Genomic DNA, 20,597 nt, shown 5'->3' with positions numbered 1-20,597 from the left:
ACCCTCACTATCTTTTTTTTTTTTTTTAAGCCAGACCATTCTGAATGGAACAGGCTTGTTCTTTCGAAACACTAGGTCGTCCCCAGTGTTTTGGCCGGAATGTACAGGCCCTTTTGCATTACATTCCAAGCATTCGAGCTCAGAACGGACTGCAAAACCCATTCCATATGGGGCCTAAAAAAGAGGCCTCACATCAGCAGAAAGTCTCCAGCAGTCGGAGACCTCACAAGGGATTGCTGATACCAGGCCTGACAAGATATAGCCAGAGTGCCTGCTGTCTATCGTTGGTGCCTAGCATCTGCTGCCAGTAAGTCCCTTTTGACTGCCACAACTGGGATCCAGGGGTGATGGAGGGATTTTAGGGTTAGGAGCCCCCTGGGGGCAATGGATGACCTAGTGATCAGTGTTCCCTCTAACAGGGATTCCCAGATGTTGTTGACTCCAACTCCCATAATCCCCAAGCAAAGGCTATTGCCACTGGGGATGCTGGGAGTTGTAAACAACATCTGGGAAGCCCTGTTAGAGGGATATCACCCAGTTGGTGATATGCCTGATTTGTGTCACCAGGATTGCACGGCTTCTTCAAGGGGCTGACAAGCTCTGGCAACTTAGGGTCAGGTGGATCCAGGGGTCTTTTGGTCAGGGGGCTTTTTTGCTCCTCTGGCAGCATAATTGGGGGGGGGTTCAATTTCCCCAGACCCACAAAAACCTGGACCCATCTCCCCCCAAAACACATCTCTTTCCAGGAGTCCTTTTTACAAAGCACAGAGAGAATTGTGTGAATATTCTTTCCTAAGCAAGTTGCTCATAATGACCCCTGCTGCTTTTAATACCTAGAGATGTATGAAGAAAATGAGATGGCCATGTCTGTTATTCACACCCGTCGTATTCTTTTTTCACCCATTCAAGAGAGATGGTTCAGTTCCCCACCACCACCACTCCCTCTCTAAAGAAATGTAAATAAGAAGAGAAGCGTCTTAGGTGGCCTTTTTCAAGCTTATTCCCTTCGCCGCAGGGGTCTGATGAAGGGAAACTTTTCCAGATCTTGACGTCAGGATGAATTTTGTTGCCAAGGAGATAGAGGGCTCTTTTATGTGTCCAACGTGTCGTCAGAGTTTGTGGAAAGATTAGAAAACTGAACCAGCAGTTCAGTGGTTCTCCTTCTGGTTCTTGTTTCCTTGCAGGCTACTGGGTTGGTCCACAGGAACACTGAAGGAATCAACTTTCCATTTTGTATTATGAAGACTCTTACTAAGGACCTCCTTCCATGTGCTGTGAATTTGATTTGTATCAGCACATGGGATACAAACAGTGTTCCCTGTAACAAGGGTTCCCAGATGTTGTTGGGTCCAATTCCCATAATCCTCAGCCAAAGGTCATTGCAGCTGCTGAAGCTGGGAGTTGTAGTCCAACTTTTGTTGAAAAGAGGTGTGTGGGTGTGGGTGTGTACACTGTATATTCATAATCTACAACAGGCCTGCAACCTAGGCCCCCCAGCTGCTGCTTTTGGACTACGATGCTCATAATCCCCAGTCACAGGATTATGGGAATTGTAGACCAACATCTGCAGGAGGGCCGAAGTTGAGCAGCCCTGGTCTACATCATCTTGAATCCCTCTTACAGGGTCCACTGGTTACAAAGGGCTGTTGGCTATACTTTGAGAGGCTACCATCTTGAAACAAGATGGTAGAGTGGCAAAAAAATGAAGTATCCTCTAGGGAGCCTTTTGCATATGCTGTGAGTTTGGTTTATATCCAACTGTCAACACGAGTACTTGAGTACTTGAAGTCGTCACCATCCTGAACCAAAATGGTGGACTTGCAACCCCCCAAAAAACCCATAGGGGTCACCTAGGGGCCTCTCCCTTCTGCACATGAATTTGGTTTGTAATCAGACTGTAAATACAGAATTTATTAGAGAGGGATGCACAGGGATGCACACAGACATGGTGACCACATAATCCTGTGTAGAAGAGCCCCTGGTGGCACAGTGGTAAAACTGCCACCCTGTAACCAGAAGGTTACAAGTTCGATCCTGACCAGGGGCTCAAGGTTGACTCAGCCTTCCATCCTTCCGAGGTCGGTAAAATGAGTACCCAGAATGTTGGGGGCAATATGCTAAATCATTGTAAACCGCTTAGAGAGCTCCGGCTATAGAGCAGTATATAAATGTAAGTGCTATTGCTATTGCTATTACTACCTTTGGAAAGCAGGCTAAAAATGGCTACATAAGTGCTCCCTTTAACGATCACATTGCCAGACAGTCAAGCTCAACAGGGTTTCGATGTCAACTCTTCCTATCATTGTGAATTCTGCTTCACAGTGATAAGGAAAAGCCGACACTGAAGGGTCAAAAAGCGACATGGCTAGGAATGCTTGGCCGCCACAACTTGTCTGTTTCTTCCTGTGCAATCCTGTTCCAGAGTTCCCCTGCCTTGGCCAGCTGAGGTGTGGTGGGGACATAAAAGGGCAGGGCCTTTTCCTCTGTGGCTCCAACATAATGGAATCTCCTTCCCAGGCACCAACTTTAAGTTGATTTCACTGTCTTGTCAAGACATGGCTTTTCAGGCTTTCCGGGGAGGCCTTTGAGGGAGTCTGATGGGATTGCTCTTATCCTTGTGCTGCTGTCAAAGTCGAATGGTAAAGGGCCATAGCTCCATTGCAGAACACATACCTTGTATGCAGAGCAGACACCCGTTCAATCGCTGGCATCTGCGGGTAGGGCTGAGAAAGCTCTGAAACTCTGGAATGTCACTGCCAGTCCATGTAGACCAAGGATTCTCAACGTTGGGTCCCCAGATGTTATTGGACTTCAACTCCCATAATCCCAAACCAAAGGACACTGGGGCTGGGGATTATGGGAGTTGAAGTCCAATAACATCTGGGGACCCAACGTTGAGAATCCCTGATGTAGGCAATACTGAGCTGGGTGGATCAGTGGCCTGACAGTATATGGCAGTGTGTGCAGGAGTTAAAGGGATGGGCCATAGGTCAGTGGCAAGTGCTTGCTCTGCAGGCAGAAAGTCATGGGTTCAATCCCTACAATCTCCAGGTAGGACTGCGAAAAGCCTTCCTCTGCCTCGAAGCTGGAGAGCTGCTGCCAGTCAGTGTAGGGGATTACTAAGCAAGATGAATCAAGGGTCTGACTCAGTTTAAGGCAGCTTCTTGGCCGTCTTGTATTTTTGTTGCTCACTGACTACTGGATTCCTCTCCCCTCTCTCTTTTACCAATGTTTGCAAGCTTTTCTTATTTTTTTTAAATGATTAGTTGTTAATGGCTTTGAGTTTTGCAGAAGGGGAAAAAAGCAAGATATAAAAATAAATAAATTGGTGCATCTGGTGTTGCAACTGACAATTCTAGGCACCTGGGGGGAAGCCCGGCATCCTCTTCCATCCTGAATATACACTGAAAGAAGTGAGGCTTGAATGGGGTGGATTGAGCCAAAGCAAAGTTACTTTAAACTAAGCACTTCTTACCTAAAGCTACTTCGGCTTCTTACCTTGAGACTCTGGGAATATGGACCCAAATCCACCGATATAAGAGCGCGGAACAGCTTCTCGTGCCTCTGCAAAGAAGCCTGGGTGGGATCCCTTCTCCCGTTCTTTCTCTTATCGAAAGGATTTGGCTGCGGTCAGAGAGACCATGCAAAACAAGCTGTAATCTCCTTGAGACAAGCTATTCATGGGCTCATGTCTTATACTGCCGCCACTGCGTCATTCTCCAGGCAGTGACGGAGATGGTTTTTCCTTGTGCATCAATCCAAGGGGTCCATAAACCAGCTCAAAGAATTGGTTTCATTCTGCAGGAAACTGTCCAAACCATTTCATTTGAAACTTGGGAGGAAGAGGGAGGTATCGCTGAGTGGGGAGCTGTCTTCTGCTTTAACAGAATTGAAGCATATAATTAAGGCTCACACCACATATGCACAAAACGCGAAACCAGAGTTGAAGGGGCTAGAGGTTGCCAAATCTGTATGCCCGAATGCAGGACACCCATTCCAAACTCTGGTTTCGTGGGGAGAGCAACCTGAGGTCCCGCTCGACAAACTCCAATTTGAACCCTTGGGTTTTGCCACCCCAACCTGCTCTGGGAAGAGCATCTGCTAACTGGGCAAAGAGGCACCTTTTACCGTGGTGATTCTCTTTATTTAGCAGGGGGAGAGTAACTGGCCCTCTTTGCCCCCAGGACAGTACTTCCAGTGACTGTTGCTGGTGTGTGTCTTATGTTTCTTTTTAGAATGTGAGCCCTTTGGGGACAGGGAGCCATCTTATTTATTTATTATTTCTCTGTGTAAACCACCTTGAGACATTTTTGGAAGGGCGGTATAGAAATTGAATTATTATTATTATTATTATTATTATTATTATTATTATTATTATTATTTCTTGTTTACACAGTCAGACAGGTGTTATTGACTGGTTTGTTTTATCCAGACATCGAGTCCTTCCCAAGGACCTGGGATGCCAGAATTTTATCATCAATACTGTTGGTTATTATAGATATCGTCGCAAAATATAGGCTGTTCCCAGTAAAGCTGCTTTTTGTAATTGGCTGGTGGTGATTTCTGTGGCCTCTATGGTGTTGAGGTGCTCTTCAAGGTCTTTTGGCACTGCACCCAGGGCGCCAACTACCACTGGGATGATTTTGGTCTTCTTCTGCCACAGCCTTTCAATTTCAATTTGTAGATCTTTGTATTTGGTGATTTTTTCTATTTCTTTTTCTTCAATTCTGCTATCCCCTGGTATTGCTATGTCAATTATTTTGACTTGTTTTTCTTTCTTCTCGACTACAGTTATATCTGGTGTATTGTGTGGCAGATGTTTGTCTGTTTGTAGTCGGAAGTCCCATAATATTTTTACATCTTCATTTTCTTCAACTTTTTCAATTTTATGGTCACACCAATTCTTGGCTACAGGTAGCTTGTATGTTTTGCAGATGTTCCAGTGTATCATCCCTGCTACCTTGTCATGCCTTTGTTTGTAGTCAGTCTGTGCGATCTTCTTACAACAGCTGATCAGGTGGTCTACTGTTTCATCTCTACTTCCATTGGGCAGTTCTATTCCTTCTGTTTTTCTTATTTTCCCTCGGTTCATTATTAATGCAGCACACTTGTCTAGTCCAAACTCCATTGCTATATCGCTACTGAATATACGGACAGTGTTTAGCAGTGATTCGATTTCTGACTGGGACTTTCCATACAACTTCAGATCATCCATGTACAGCAGATGGTTGGTTTTACTTGATGTTTTAGATGTTTGGTATCCGAGGCCTGTTTTGTTTAGTATTTGTGAAAGTGGGGTCATGGCGATTACAAACAATAGAGGGGATAGTGAGTCCCCTTGGAAAATGCCTCTTCTAATGCTAACCTGTCTGAGTGCCTCGCCATTGATTGTTAACTGTGTACTCCACATGCTCATTGCTTTTTTAATAAATATCTGAATGTTTTTGCTGACACCAGTTGTTTCTAAACATTTTAGTATCCATGTGTGAGGCAATGAATCGAAGGCTTTCTTGTAGTCAAGCCATGCAACACTTAGATTTGTTTTTCTTCTCTTGCAGTTTTCTAAAATCATTTTGTCAATCAGCAGCTGGTCTTTTGTGCCTCTGGTGTTCGGGCAATTTCCTTTCTGTTCAACTGGAAGCTGTTTGTTAGTTAATAAGTGTTGCATCACTTCATCTGCTATTATTCCAGTTAATAATTTGAACATAGTTGGCAGGCAGGTTATCAGTCTATAATTACTTGGAACTGCACCTTTTGCTGGGTCTTTCATGATGAGATGAGTTTTCCCAGTTGTTAGCCATTGTTCAATATCACCGCCTTTCATAATGTGATTGAACTGTTTTGATAGTTGTTTATGAAGGCTTGTTAGGTTTTTAAGCCAAAAGCCATGCAGTTCATTGTTGCCTGGAGCAGTCCAATTTTTAATTTTCTTTGCTCTTTCACTTATTAATTCTGGTGTTATTATTAGATCTTGCATTTGTTGGTTACATTTTTTGACCTCTTTCACCCAGCCTGCTTTTTTATTATAATCTATTGGATTGTTCCATAATTTCCCCCAGAATTGCAATGTTTCTTCTTTATTTGGTGTTTCTAGGTTTCTTGCAGTTTCTCCTTCTATGCTTTGGTAGAAACGTCTCTGATTCAACTGGAATTGGAGATTCTGCCTGTGTTGTGTAATTCTGGCTTCATATCTGCTAATCTTCTTTGACACTGCTGTTATTTGCTGCTTTATTATTTCCAGGACTTCTCTAAGTTTCCTTGAATCTAGGTGGTATTTTTGGATCAGATACTGTTTGGTGTTTTCATTCTTCAGATTCTTGTCTTTCATATCTTTCAATTTACTAGCATCTGATCTAAGCCTGGAGATTTTATTTTCTAATCTAATCTTCCATTTAGGTGATGTACTGCTTTCTTTTTTGACAGGTCCACTGATCTTATATCCGAGCTTTGTGTTGTTATTGTTGCTGCACTGTACATTAGTTGGTTTGTTTCTTGCAAATTATTGGTTGTTATTTCTGCAAGTGCAGCATTGACATCTTTTAATGCCTGAGCGAGTTGTTTTTTTGGCAACTGTTTTTAGAGCTGGAAGTCAAACCCTGGTGGTTGTTTGGTTCATGTGCTCAGTTATTTTTTGCTTTAGTTCTTGTTGCTTTTCTGTTAAACGGCATTTGGGTTTTTGAGGTGAAGGCAAAGGGGAGGTTGCCTGGTTTTGATTCTGAAACAGTTCAGCAACAGTGGCATCCTCGATTTCCAACACCTCCTCCACCTGCGCCTGAGCAACTTCTTCAATTGGTGATAACTCTTCTTCCATATCTTGAGCCTGTGTTGTTGTTGTTGTTGTTGTTGTTGTTGATGATGATGATGATGATTATCATCATCATCATCTAGGTTCCAAGTTCCCTCCCTGGCAGCATCTCCAAGATAGGGCTGAGAGAAATTCCTGCCTGCAACCTTGGAGAAGCCGCTGCCAGTCTGGGTAGACAATACTGAGCTAGATGGATCAAATGGCCATGGAATGCATTGAATTTCCAAATGGCCAATGGCCATTCAGAAATTCTGTGCTTTCTTATGGCCACTGGGGAGGAACCAGTGCACTTCAGTGGGTATTTCCTGGCATTCATTTACAAGGAGGAGAGATGATCTTGTGGTGGCAAGCATGACTTGTCCCGTTTGCTAAGCAGGGTCTGCCCTGGTTGCATCTGAATGGGAGACTAGAAGTGTGACCAGTGTAAGAGATTCCCCTCAGGGGATGGAGCTGCTCTGGGAAGAGCAGAAGGTTCCAAGTCCCCTCCCTGGCAGCATCTCTGAAGATAGGGCTGAGAAAGATTCCTGTCTCCAACCTTGGGGAAGCCACTGCCAGTCTGTGAAGACAATACTGAGCTAGATAGACCGATGGTCTGACTCAGCATATGGCAGCTTCCTATGTTCCTAACCCAAGGTTGAAGGCAGCCTGCGTTACGTCCAAATGCAGAACTGCAGGCTGGCTTCTCTGCAACCGCTTCTATCAGTGGCATCTGGTGGCTGCTGGGTCAGGGAAGTGGAAGGCAGGGGATTCCTTTAAAGGTCAGCAAAATCTCCCATGGCTCCTGCCCAGCATCCTGTGCAAAATGTGCCCTGCTGAACATTCAATGACTGTTGTGCACCAGCCAGCTTTGTGGTGGGGGTAAAGTGTGTGGCAGGACATGCAGTGAGGCTGCAGGCCGTGAGAGAAGCTGGCTGTGTGGGGTAATAGGCAGTGGTGGCAGCATATTTTGCCAACGGTATACTTTGCCTTCCAGTCCTCCTCCCCACCAAAGCAGCCACCAGCTGCCTCTGCCTCCCATCCTTTCTCCAACCTCGTGCTCGCTCTCTTACAATAAGAGAGAAATTGGGCAGGGAACGCTCGCTCGCTCGCTCTCCCTCCCTCCCTCCTTCTCTTTTTCTCTTTCTTTCTTCCTCTCTCTCCCTCCCTCCCCTCTTCCTTCCTTCCTTCCTTCCTTCCTCTCTCTCTCTTTCCCTCCCTCCCTCCTTTCCCCTTTCTCTTTCTCTCCCTCCCTCCTCTTCCTCTCTTCCTCTCTCTCCCTCCCTCCCCTCTCTTTCTTTCTTTCTCTCCCTCTCTCTCTCTCTTTCTCCCCCTCCCTCCTTCCCTCTTTCTTTCTTTCTCTCCCTCTCTCTGTCTTTCTTTCTTTCTTTCTTTCTCTTCCCCTCCCTCCCTCCTTCCCTCCTTTCCCTCTTTCTTTCTTTCTTTCTTTCTTTCTTTCTTTCTTTCTTTCTCTCTAACTCACTGCAGACAGGATCCCTGCTAACTGAGCAAAAAGACAGCTTTTAAAGTGGTGAGTCTTTTATATTTAGCAGGGGGAGAACAGGGGGAAACCCTATCAAACCCCAGCACAGCTCCCTCCAGTGGGTGTTGCTGGTATCTGCTTTATATTTCTATTTGGATTCTGAGCCCTTTGGGGACCATCTTATTTATGTATTTATTTTTCTATGCAAACCACTTTGGGAACTTTGATTCAAGAGCAGTATATAAATATTATTATTCTTCGTTGTCATCGTCTTCATAAGCTCAATAAGCAAAGAGCAACCGAGCTCAGCTTGGCACCCCCATCAGGTAGGCCCTGGGCTGGGGACCCAGCTATCCCACCCCTCAGCCCAGCCCTGCAGAGCTCAAACACCAGTTTACCACCTCAGTGAGGACAAAGCCAGTGAGTTTAAAAGGAATAGTCCAGCACTTCTCTCAAACACTCCTACAGTTATGCTTCGCTTTGTCTGGTCTCTAGAGCAAGTTTAGTCTTCCGTATCAGTGATGGATTTGCAGAGTTAGCCTTGATTTTCCTGGATTTGGGAGCTTTGAAGGAAGCAGGCCAGCTGTGTCCTACCAGCGGGAAATTTGTATATATGTGGGGTGATTTCAACATGGCAAACACAGAGATGGATTTCTTGCTGCTTCTCTGTGAGGCATCAAAAATGGAGAGGAACAGAACACAGAAATGAACATAAGGTGGCACACCCTCCGAACCCTGGCACCAGAATCCTACAAAATGTCATATTTGGCAACTGTTACAATCATGCATTCAGTGGATGTGTTCGCACATAATGGGGGACCAGAATGAATACTCTCAGAGGTGCACCTAGGTAATTTGGCAGCCTGGACCTAGAGGCTTTGGGGGGTGGGGGGCTGTCACCACAGCAAGATAAGCTGCAATGCACTGTTTTGTACACCAGAACATCCTCAGGGAAAGCTGGAAACTTTTAAAAAAAATTAGATGCAATTCTGAATTAGATACTTCCCACTGACCTGCACATACCATGTTTACTGGTCTGGTCTGGTCTGGTGGTGGCTCTCTGTTGGTTGGTGTGTGTGCGCGCGTGCACATACGCACGGTGGCAAAAAAGGGAGGTGTATACTGGTTGGCTCACTGCAGGCACTTGCCTGGTACTCCCGACTGCTTTTGCCTCTGCCTCTCCACTTATACCTGTAGTCACTGCTCAGCCAGAGGGGAGCGGGGTGGGGAGGCAGGGCCTCCACATGCTGGCTGGCTCCATGTCGCACTGCCGTGGAAGCCTTCCAGCCACCTGACCCTCACTGCCACCCTCGCCGTCTTGCAGCTCCGGCTCTGCTCACCCGCCTCCTGATCACTCAGCTGATCAGCGGGAGCTGGGTGGAGATCTGGCCAGGCATGCTGGATCTGGGCGGATGGGTGTCCCTCAGAGACAGTGGGGGTTTGGGGGCCCCGGACATGTGCCCCAATACTGGGGGGATGGGTGCCTCTGGGTAACCATTCCCACTGTGAGGTGCTGTGCTTTGCCCAGCTCCAGGGGACTCGTTTAAGGGAAAGGGAGCCCTCTTGAGCTTTTGCACCACCTTGGAAGGCATGCACAGAATGCTGGGAAGTGTAACCCTTTCCACTGCTTTTTTCCTACAGGTCTTCCTAGAAGTTTCTCTTAAAGGGCCCTCCCAGAGCTGAGAGAGGTGCAGTGATGTGCACAGGTCAGCACAGTGGGAAATGGCTCTCACCTGGAAAAGTATTCTGCCCAAGTGACCCCTGCTGGGAAAATACAGAAGAGCACTGATATAGAGAGTGTGGTCCATTTTCAGCAATGTTCAACAGTGTGTTGAGGGGGATGAAGGGGCTTGGGCAGGAATCTTGGGGATGAGAATTGGTTGTTACTAGTCATTGGTTGTTGCTGGTTATCCATTTTGGTTATTGTTATGGGCTGGATAGTGGTTGGTTGCTTATTGGCTATTGGTTGATGACTGTTATTGGTTGTCAATATTGGTTACATGTCATTGGTTGTTATTGGTTGTCAATATTGGTTATTTTTATTGGTTGGTTATTGGTTGGTTGAAGCCACCTAATGGTGCAGTGGGGAAATGACATGACTAGCAAGCCAGAGGTTGCCGGTTCAAATCCCTGCTGGTATGTTTCCCAGACTATGGGAAACACTTATATCGGACAGCAGTGAAATAGGAAGATGCTTAAAGGCATCATCTCATACTGCATGGGAGATGGCAATGGTAAACCCCTCCTGTATTCTACCAAAGACAACCACGGGGCTCTGTGGTCACCAGGAGTCGACACCAACTCAATGGCACACTTTACCTGTATTGGTTGGTTGTCAGGTCTACATCTGCTTTGATCATCCAGAATCATGTGCTCTGCATGTACTTTATGACCTGGTTTCCATCTGTACATACACTACACATCCTAAATTGCTTGGACATGCCCCCTACACAGTCAGAATTGTGTCCCTGTTTTCACTGGTGAAATGTTTACAGAGTGTTGTTCCACTCAAGGGGATAATGTTGCTGCAAATATGTCAGCAGAAGAGAGGATCAATGCTGCTCAAGGCCTCTGCACTTTGAGAGGCATAGAAGGCCCATTCACATGTTCAAAAGCTGGGTGGGAGGACTGTCCAGCCAGGATCCCAGCCCCGTGCGTGCTTCTGAGAACCAGTTGTGTGCTGGCAAAATTGAGGTAGGAGGGAGGGAAAGTGATTGTGTGCTATCCATGACTGGATGAGGATGATGGCAGCCAACCAGCAGCATTGTATTAAGGGTGGAGAAAAAGCACATCCCACACTGTCCCATCCAAATTGCACCCAGCACACAATCACATTGAAGGAGGAGAGTTGGTCTTGTGGTAGCAAGCATGGGTTGCCCCCTTTGCTAAGCAGGGTCCACCCTGGTTTGCATTTTAGTGGGAGACATGTGTGAGCATTGTAAGATATTCCCTTTAGGGGATGGGGCCACTCTGGGAAGAGCATCTGCCTGCTTGCATTGCATGTTCCCTCCCTGGCATCTCCAGATAGGGCTGAGGGAGACTCCTGCCTGAAACCTTGGAGAAGCCACTGCCAGTCTGTGTAGATAATGCTGAGCTAGATGGACCAAGGGTCTGACTCGGTAGAAGGCAGCTTCCTGTGTTCCTATGTACGTTTTCATCTTCCTACCTCAATATTTGCTGACACATGACTGGTTCACAGGAGCGTTCATGGGGCTTGGAGTCTGACTGGTTCTCTTACCAACTCTTACCTAACCTTTGACGGTGGGAATGGGCCAAGAGTGGCGGATGTATCCAAAATGACGGGTCAGTTTTTCAAGGCAAAGTTCAGCCTCTCTCATGGCAACCTGTCATGCCCTGGCAGATATTTTCAGAATGCCTGCCTTCTAGGAAGGGTATCCCTGGGGAATGAAACTGACATGAGTATTGACGTGTCCCTAACTATTCAAAAGAAAGGTTGACCATAGTGATGGTTTTCCTCCTGCCCATCCCCTGAAAGACTTTGGGAGACTGTGTTAAGGAATACTTGGTTTAGCAAAGTTAATTTTGAATGTCAGTCCTTGATGGCTGGGGAGGGTTAATTAGAAAGGAAGAGAAAAAGACGAGAGAGGAATTTTTTAAAAAAAAAACAACCAACCAAATAGAGACACAGGGAATTCAATTTTAGATGCAGCCAAGCCTGAAGAGAGTCCTGAGGTTGTCATTAGCTTTGGTTTCCTAATTTTGACTGCAAATGTTAGTCAATATAACAAATAGACTGCACGGAGTGTGTTGAGGGCTTGTTAACACAATCAAGATAGTTGTCTTAACTCAAGCTGTTGCATCAGCCTGACCCTGGGCCAGATCCCACTAAGATTTCCAAGATGCTGCTTCCATGCACTGGGATGTAGGCTTGGTCTAGAGGGGTACAGTCATCCCTCGCAAACCTCTAGGCTTCTGTTCTGGCAAAACCTCGCCATTGGCAAATTTGCAGTTGGCAAGTCATTAAAGTCTATGAGAAACAGGGTTAGGGGAACCACGGCCGCAAAAAGACCTTAAAATAAAGGGAAAAAATGCCCCCAGAATGCTGAAAACCCACAAAAAATCCTGTAGTATCGCCAAGAGTCTCTGGGAATTTTTTTGAACCCCCCAAATCACTCAGAGGCTTTTTAAATTGGAAATGGACAGCAAAGTCAGCAAGTGTCACTAAGAGGAATATCAGATTGAACATTGGAAACCCCTGAAATCTCTGAACCCCCAAATCACTTAAAAAATAACCTTGCCAACCAGATACTCAGGTCAGGGTTGGCAAGACCTGTCACAATCTCCTATTCACATGGACTCAAAACCGTGGTTGGTAAAACCATGGTTGGCAAGGGATGACTGTATATCCTCATGTGCTAAACCGATTCCCAGACTGTAGTACTTTGTATACTATAGACAGATTTGTATACTTCCCCCTCCTTCTCTGCCCTCCCATGTGATCGGATCCAGAGTAAAATCCGGGCAGCGCATTTGAAATCCATGTAAATCTGGGTGGAATTTAGCAGCTGGGTGGAGGAGTCAAAATCCCGGGGCTATCCTAAATTCCGGGGGACATGGCAACCCTACCATGCAAAGACTACAAGTCCCATGAGCACCCATACCTTTCTGGTCAGCAGAACTGAACACAGGGCGAGAGGAATACTCTCTTGCCTGCTGCAAACTGTACCCTGGGCCTGCTTCAGAGCAGAAGGGAACCGTCTCTCCCCACTGCCATTGGGGTAAATATAGGTTGCATTTGAGGACGCAGTTGGAAGACTGGTGTTATGGACTGGGAAGGAAGGGGAGGACGTTTTGCAAGCTTCAGATTAGCTCACACACAGCCCAAATTCTTCCCAATTTTGGGGGTGGGGGTGGGTGGGAAGAAGTTGGATTGTGTCTCAAGCAGTACAATAGGAGCAGGAGAACATTCACTCATCTCTAGTGGGCTGGGTAGACCACTCGTGATGAGGGAAGGGACTTGAGGCTGTATTAGAGCGTACGCATTGTGTGTAGAAATTCTTGAGTTCATGGGCGCCTAAGAAGTAGGTACCCTTGGTCTATCTACACTGGAGGCAGCAGCTCCCCAAGGATTCAAGCAGAAGTCTTTCTCTGCCCTGCCTGGAGATGCCGCCAGGGACTGCACCTGGGACCTTCTACATGCCAAGCAGGTGCACCTCCACTGAGCTACAGCCCCATCCCCCAGGGGGATATCGTACGGTGTTCACATGTAGCCACCCATCCAAATGCAAACCAAGGCAGACCCTGCTTAGCAAAGGGGAGAATCCATGCTTGATTATATGCCCCAAGACCAACACCTCCAGTATCGAAAACCATAACAGGGAAGAGATCCGGGAAAGAACGATCTCTCCTGGAGAGCCCGGAAAAGCCACTGCCAGTCACAGCAGAGAGTCCTTGGCGGGGGAGATCAATGACCTGACCTGATATAAGGCAGCTGCATCTGCACACCTGAGCAGCTCCAATGTTGTCTGCTGGAGGGGGGAAGGATGATTCATGGCTCCCCCCCCCCCCGCTGTTCCTTTTGCTTTTTTAAAGGTGCCGTCAGGGGAAACATCATGGAGCCATTGTTACAAGCGAGGGGCTTTCACTGTCAAGTTAGGAGATTAAGATAGCAACTGGGGAAATGTCCTTCCACTCAATTCAAGGTCAAAGGAGATGAGTGGAGAAACCCCAGAGAAGCACAGCAGACACATTTTCCACCTGGTCAGCCCGAGGAGAGAGTCAATCCATTTCTCTTTGTCTCTGCAGCAACTGGGTTCCCTTTCACGCCTGTGCTTGTGTAAGCAGAACATCAAACACACTTATGTCGCTCTTTTCTTCTCCAGTTGTGACCTTCATCTCCTCAGACGTGTCTCATCAGAGAACAAAGGAGACCCCCTCCCCAACAAAAAAAAAGCCAGCCGAGCCTATTAAAATATCTGCCTATTGTCACAGGAACACACTGTCTCATTTCGTGGCAAATATGCGTTTTCCACCTCTTGCGGTCTGGCTGTCCTTTCATCTGTCAGTATATTCTTCAGGAATAAAAGCAGCAATTGTGAAGGGCCACAATTATGGAGAAGAAAAAATTCTGCCAGGGAGGGAACTTGGCTAGGGGTGTGTGAGCCAGCTCTATTCGAATTGAATTGAACTGAACTGGTTTGGGTGGTCCAAGTTCAAACTGGCTTGGCCCCGGTTCTAAGAACTGGTTTGCAGGCCAGTTAGGGGATACTTGTAAAGGGGAATCCAGCAAGGATTCCCTATTAGAAATAAAGGGGGTATTCCCTAATCCAGTGGTTCCCAAACTGGGAGCCTCTAGATGTTGCTGAACTACAGCTCCCATCAGCCTCAGCTACAATAAATTGTAGCTGTGGCTGATGGGAGTTGTAGTTCAGCAACATCTGGAGGCTCCCAGATTGGTAACCCCTCCTAATCCCTATCTTAAAGGCTACCAGGGAGATAGAGAAAGGGTAATCCATACTCCATAAGGCATACTTCTTTGACATCGGAGGTGGTGTGGCAGGGGCTGCTCCAAGCCCCCAACCAGCTTCCTGAATGACAGCCTGGGCCAGCTGCAGCCCAGTTTGAGCCTCAGTACACGCACAGAGACCATTTGCATCACCCTGTAAATTGTGTGATGATGCAAATGGCCTCCACACACATATGGAGGTCACCAAAAGGGCCTCTGCATGTGTGCGGAGGCTCAAAACAGACTGAAGCTGTCCTGGACTGTAATTCAGGAGCCCGACAGGGAGCTTGGAGGATTCCTCACCATCTCCAATATCTCTGCCGCCTCCACCACATTTATTTGTATTTTTAATTTTTTTAAATCATGTTAATGGTTTAATGGTTTTTAGCTTGTGAACTGCCAGGGGACCTTTTTGTATGGGGCGGCATTTCTCAGACTCCCCACCCCACTCCAGGAAACAGATTGCCCAATTTATCTCGTTGTTCTGTTGCCGGTCCTATCCTGTTCTGCAGACAAGAATCCATGAGGTTAGCAAGGCAAGGCAAACTGCAGCACCATAGACAGCTCCATGGGGCAAGCTGTTCCTTCTTCCACTCTGCAGGCAATGCAGGGCACCCTGGAGAGCTCCATGGGACAAATTGTTCTGACTGCACTCAGAGGAACACTACACTCTTTAATATCTCCAAACTTTGCCTACCCCTCCTAAGCTCTGCCTTCCTTCTTGGATTGCGGAGGCCTTAAAGTAGGGATGTGTATGAATCATGTTTTTAAAAATTTGATTTGTACCCGAATCGAATCACCCCTGATTTGTTTTGTGTCCAAATCTGGCCAGCTAGCACAGAGGCGATTTGTTTTGTCCACAAATATCCTGAAACAGGTAGATTCAGGTACAAATAATTTTGTACCCAAATCGATTCGCACAGACAGCAGGTGCAGGCAGTGATTCTTTCAGAAGCAGGAAAGGGGTGGGGGAAAAAATTCTCTTCTCTTTTCCTCAATCAGGAAAGCAGGAACAAAAAGCAGTGAAATTACTCCAGGCAGCAGGCAGGCATGACAAAGCAAAGCAAAGCTCCTCTCTCTCTCTCCCCCTCCCCCTCCCACAAGGCAGAAAGGCAGAATGGTGTCTGGCTACCTCCTTAAGTACATTTGAAAATCCCTCCTGAAAACTGCCCCTGCCTTTGTCCCTTCTTTGACCCTTCCCCTAGCCAATGCGGGGGCAGTCACCTCTGGCACCATAAGATTTGAATGGAAATAAGCTGATCTGGAACCGGGGGGGGGGGCGGTGGGGGGGGGGCGCAGAAAGAGTTAGTTGCTGACACAGATATTTTTAAACCCAATCTTTTTTCTGGTGTGGGGTGAGGGTGGGGAAAAAGCAGCTTCAGATGTGTGAGGTGAAAACTCTTATAAAATATCGATACAGTATAATTTTATCTACCTGTGGAACTGACAGGCATTTACAACGGCCTCCTATTTCCAATTATCAGTCCCACTGTGTATCTTTTCCTTGACTTTTTCTGGGAGGAGGATGGCAGGAACCTGCCAGGAGGATGGCAGGAACCTCTGAGTGCTTCCAGTAGATAGGCTGGCATTTCTGCTGAGCCAACTATCCTGACCTCTAATAGCCAGTTTACGCAATCAGCATGGTGGGAAGGATATTCTCCCCTCCTGGACTGTACTACTTCAGACTGATAGGGGTGTGTGTGTCTGTGTCTGTGTGTCTGTCTGCATCTGTGTGTCCCAACCTTTAAAAAAAATAGAGCATATCTGTCTATTGTATAACTGTATTTAAAATATCACCACCTTAAGTGGCACAGCGGGGAAATGCTTGACTAACAAGCAGAAGGTTGCCGGTTTGAATCCCCGCTGGTACTATAATTGGGCAGCTGCAATACATGAAGATGTTGAAAGGCATCATCTCATACTGCATGGGAGGAGGCAATGGTCAACCCCTCTTGTATTCTACCAAAGGCAACCACAGGGCTCTGTGGGTGCCAGGAGTCGAAATCGACTTGACAGCACACTTTACTTTACTTAAAATGTATTTCCACTGCACTCTTCATAAAAGCAGGTCTGAACCAAGAACACAGGAAGCTGCCATATACTGAGTCAGACCATTGATCCATCTAGCCCAGTATTGTCTACACAGACTAGCAGTGGCTTCTCCAAGGTTACAGGCAGGAGTCTCTCTCAGCCCTATCTTGGAGATGCTGCCAGGGAGGGAACTTGGAACCTTCAACATGCAAACATGCAGGTGCTCTTCCCAGAGTGGCCCATCCCCTAAAGGGAGTATCTTAACACACTCCCATGTAGTCTTCCATTCAAATGCAGACCCTGCTTAGCAAAGGCGACAATTCATGCTTGCTACCACAAGACCAGCTCTCCTCCCAGACATTGCTGACATCATGGAAGCACCAGAGGGAAGGGAGAAACAGGAAGAATCACCCTTCCTGCCTTGCAGAGAGGAACATCTTCCACCCACAGATGCTGCGAATGCGTAATAATGGAGGGGGTGTGGCTAATGGATGCTGAAAGCAGGAGATAGGTGTTCTATAAAGGGGAGAAAATAGGCACAGTTTGGTAACCCATAGGGCCCATCGCTCAAGAGTAAAGCCCATGCCTTACCTGTAAACACAGGAACATAGGAAGTTGCCATACACTGAGTCAGACCATTGGTCTATCTAGCCCAGTATTGTCTTCACAGACTGGCAGCGGCTTCTCCAAGGTTACAGGCAGGAGTCTCTCTCAGCCCTATCTTGGAGATGCTGCCAGGGAGAGAACTTGAAACCTTCTGCTCTTCCCAAGGCGGCTCCATCTCCTAAGGGGAATATCTTACAGTGCTCACACATCAAGTCTCCCTTTCATATGCAACCAGGGTGGGCGCTGATTAGCTAAGGGAATGAGTCATGCTTGGTTCTCAGTTCAAAATGTAGCATTTTCGATCAAACTATCAGCAGAAACAGGGCTCTGAAAGACCTCTGGGTCCTTGGAGAGCTGTTGTCATTTACAGAGAGCACTGCTCAAGATTAACCAATGGTCTAGTTCAGGGTTTCTTAACCCTGGCCCCCCAGATGTTGTTGGACTACAACTCCCAGAATCCCCAGACATGGCCTTTGTGATTAAGAAAACTCTGGTCTAATTCAAGAGCAAGCCATTTCCCTTGCTAAACGGGCACAGGGGGGGACCTTTTAAGCAATGGATCTCCTATACTGAGCAGTAGGAGAGCAACTGTCCTGGTTCATCCCAGTTTAGCATATTTTCCAGTGGCTGCTGCTGGGCTCTCCCAAATGCTTTTGTTTTATTTAGTTGATTCATTATTTTAAAGATAACGGTCAAGAAGGGAGTGCAGTCAGCCAGTTCCCCCTCCTCTCTGTAGTCTCGCTGACTGCAGAAAGGGGGCACTCCATTATGTCTGAATATGGACAGGAGAGAAGGGGGAGAGGGAGCGGAACCATGGGTTCCGCATTACGTGCAAATGCAGCCATAATAAATAATAACAAATTACAAACTTTATTTGTTAGCCGCCCCCTAACAAATTGTTTTCTGGGTGGCTTACAACACAGCATTAAAGCTTGAGGGGGGAAACACACAACAAATTAAATCATAACCCCAAAAGGTGTGTGGGGGGGGTGGGGGGGGAGAAAATACAAAATAGCATGCAAAACAATTTAAAAGACATTTTTAAAACAAATCAGATCAAAATGTTAAAATTTAAAAGCCCTGAGTGAACAAAAAGGTCTTCACCTGGCATCTAAACCAACAAAGTGATGAAGCCAGGAGAAAATCACTGGGGAGGCTATTCCATAAACAGGGTGCAACCACTGAAAAGGCCCTCTCCCTAGTATCCACCTGCCTCACCTTGTTTGGCAGGAGCACTATTTATATAGCCAGAGATGGATAAGATTTATAGATGGATAGATAGATATAGTGAGTTTCTTTGTGACAGGGAACACTTTTATTTTATTTAGCAATGAATACAGGAACTGTGAAGGAACATGACCTAAACCTCTTCTTTTTGTACATAATGTTCCATTTTGCAAATTCTTTGCTCCCTATGTTAAGAAGGCTGTTCAGGGGTGACAGGTTCACAACTCCTGCAAACCCCTTCTGTTGTACATGAGCTCAATATTGCCATTGCCTTGCTGTACAGGGGGTGGTGATCAAAAGTTCACAGTTCCTCCTGAGCAGATTCATTTTTGAGGATGATGTAACGTACTGGGTTGATTTTGGAGGCAAGGGGAGGTTTGATTTCACTGGTCCTGTCTTGAAAAAATGGAAGGGACTTAAGTTATGTTGATTGGTTGGTTTAAAAAATTGCGGAAGAATTTTGTGTATATTAGAAGGCTGCTTTCAACAGAGTTCAGTTCAGTTCAGAGTCAGAATCAGAAGACTTGAAGAGTTGTTTTCTGGAATGTGCAGGCTCAGAGGTGTGCAGTGAAATTCAAGTACCAGAAAGAGTATATAATGGAAGAATCCAAGTGAAGGGATTGTTAGCTCAGACTGAGATAGATAATCTTGTTGTATTTAAAGATTAGAAGCTTCTGTCTGATTTTCTCCACCCCACACCGAAAGACTTTCCATTCTTCTGGGTTTTTATTTTACTACAAAGGTTGAAGGGCTGTAACAGTAGACATAGCCCGAGAAAAGAAAAGTCTACTTGGTGGCATCTGTTAAGAGTAGAAATCACAGGGCCGGTTTAGTCTGGTCTGTAGTCCATCAAGCCCAGTCCTGTCTACACAGACTGGCAGCGGCTTCTCTGAGGTTGCAGGCAGAAGTCTCTCTCAGCCCTATCTTGGAGACGCTGCCAGGGAGGGAACTTGGAGCCCTCTGTATGCAAGCATGCAGGTGCTCTTCCCATATCAAAGTATCAAACTACTTCCCATATCAAACTACTTTGAGAACTTTGTTGTTGAACAGTGATATAGATATACATTTTTGAAAGAAGAAGAAGAAATTTAGGTAGTTACTGGTTAGTACATTTAATGAACAATTATTTATTTAATAATACTAATTAAATGAGTACACTTTGATGCTGTCTATTTTATTTCCACAGTCATTCCTATAATGCTTATGGAGAAACTCTCCGGGAACATTCTGTGAAAGAAACTCAAGAGGAATCCTGAAATACCCTTCAGATTTTACTTCAGAGAAATTTTGGCTCTAATCCAGAGGACTAGAAGCTTGTCATTTAAAAAGAAATGCACCAGAAACTAGATTCTCAGTAGAAACGCCATTTCAGTGTAAACGCCACAGTAAGGAAAAAAGGCTGGAAAAATGCAGAAAGCCACTAGAAACGTCGCATCGGTGTAAATGCTGCAGTTTAAAATTTAAGTTTAAAATTTTGCTACAGCTAAGCATTGTAACCCATATCCTCATCAGTCTTAACACAATGAAAGGAAAGGAATGCAATGAAAGGAAATTAAGACAAAAATGCTGAACATTTTTTTAATTAACATCACATTGCAGAAGTAATTTCCCATTACACCTCATAAGGAACCTCCTTTTATTTATTTTGAGCACATCACATTATATACTTCAAATTGCACTTCAAAGGGAACATTGGTTGCTCCCCTTGCCTCCACATCACATTCAAAAAATTATAAACTTCAAATTGCACTTCAAAGAAATCCTTCGAAGTCCGAATTATCATTCTTGGAAATAAAAAAGTTTAACAAGGTCTCATCTAATTGTTCAGGGTAGTCTGCATCCTTGTCATTTTCATCCTCTTGTGAAATGTCAGTTGCATCACTTCGAGCATTTTCAGATAGTATAATTCCAGCTTCCGTGAAACCAGAAATCACTGCAGAAATTTTAACAGCTTTCTGTGCTTCCAAAACCCATTTTGCAACCTCGCCATAGGTTGCTTTGCA

This window comes from Hemicordylus capensis, chromosome 7 (genome assembly GCF_027244095.1).
Source record: "Hemicordylus capensis ecotype Gifberg chromosome 7, rHemCap1.1.pri, whole genome shotgun sequence".
NCBI lineage: Eukaryota > Metazoa > Chordata > Lepidosauria > Squamata > Cordylidae > Hemicordylus > Hemicordylus capensis.
The sequence above is the reverse complement of the archived record's forward strand: the minus strand, read 5'-3'. Positions refer to the sequence as shown.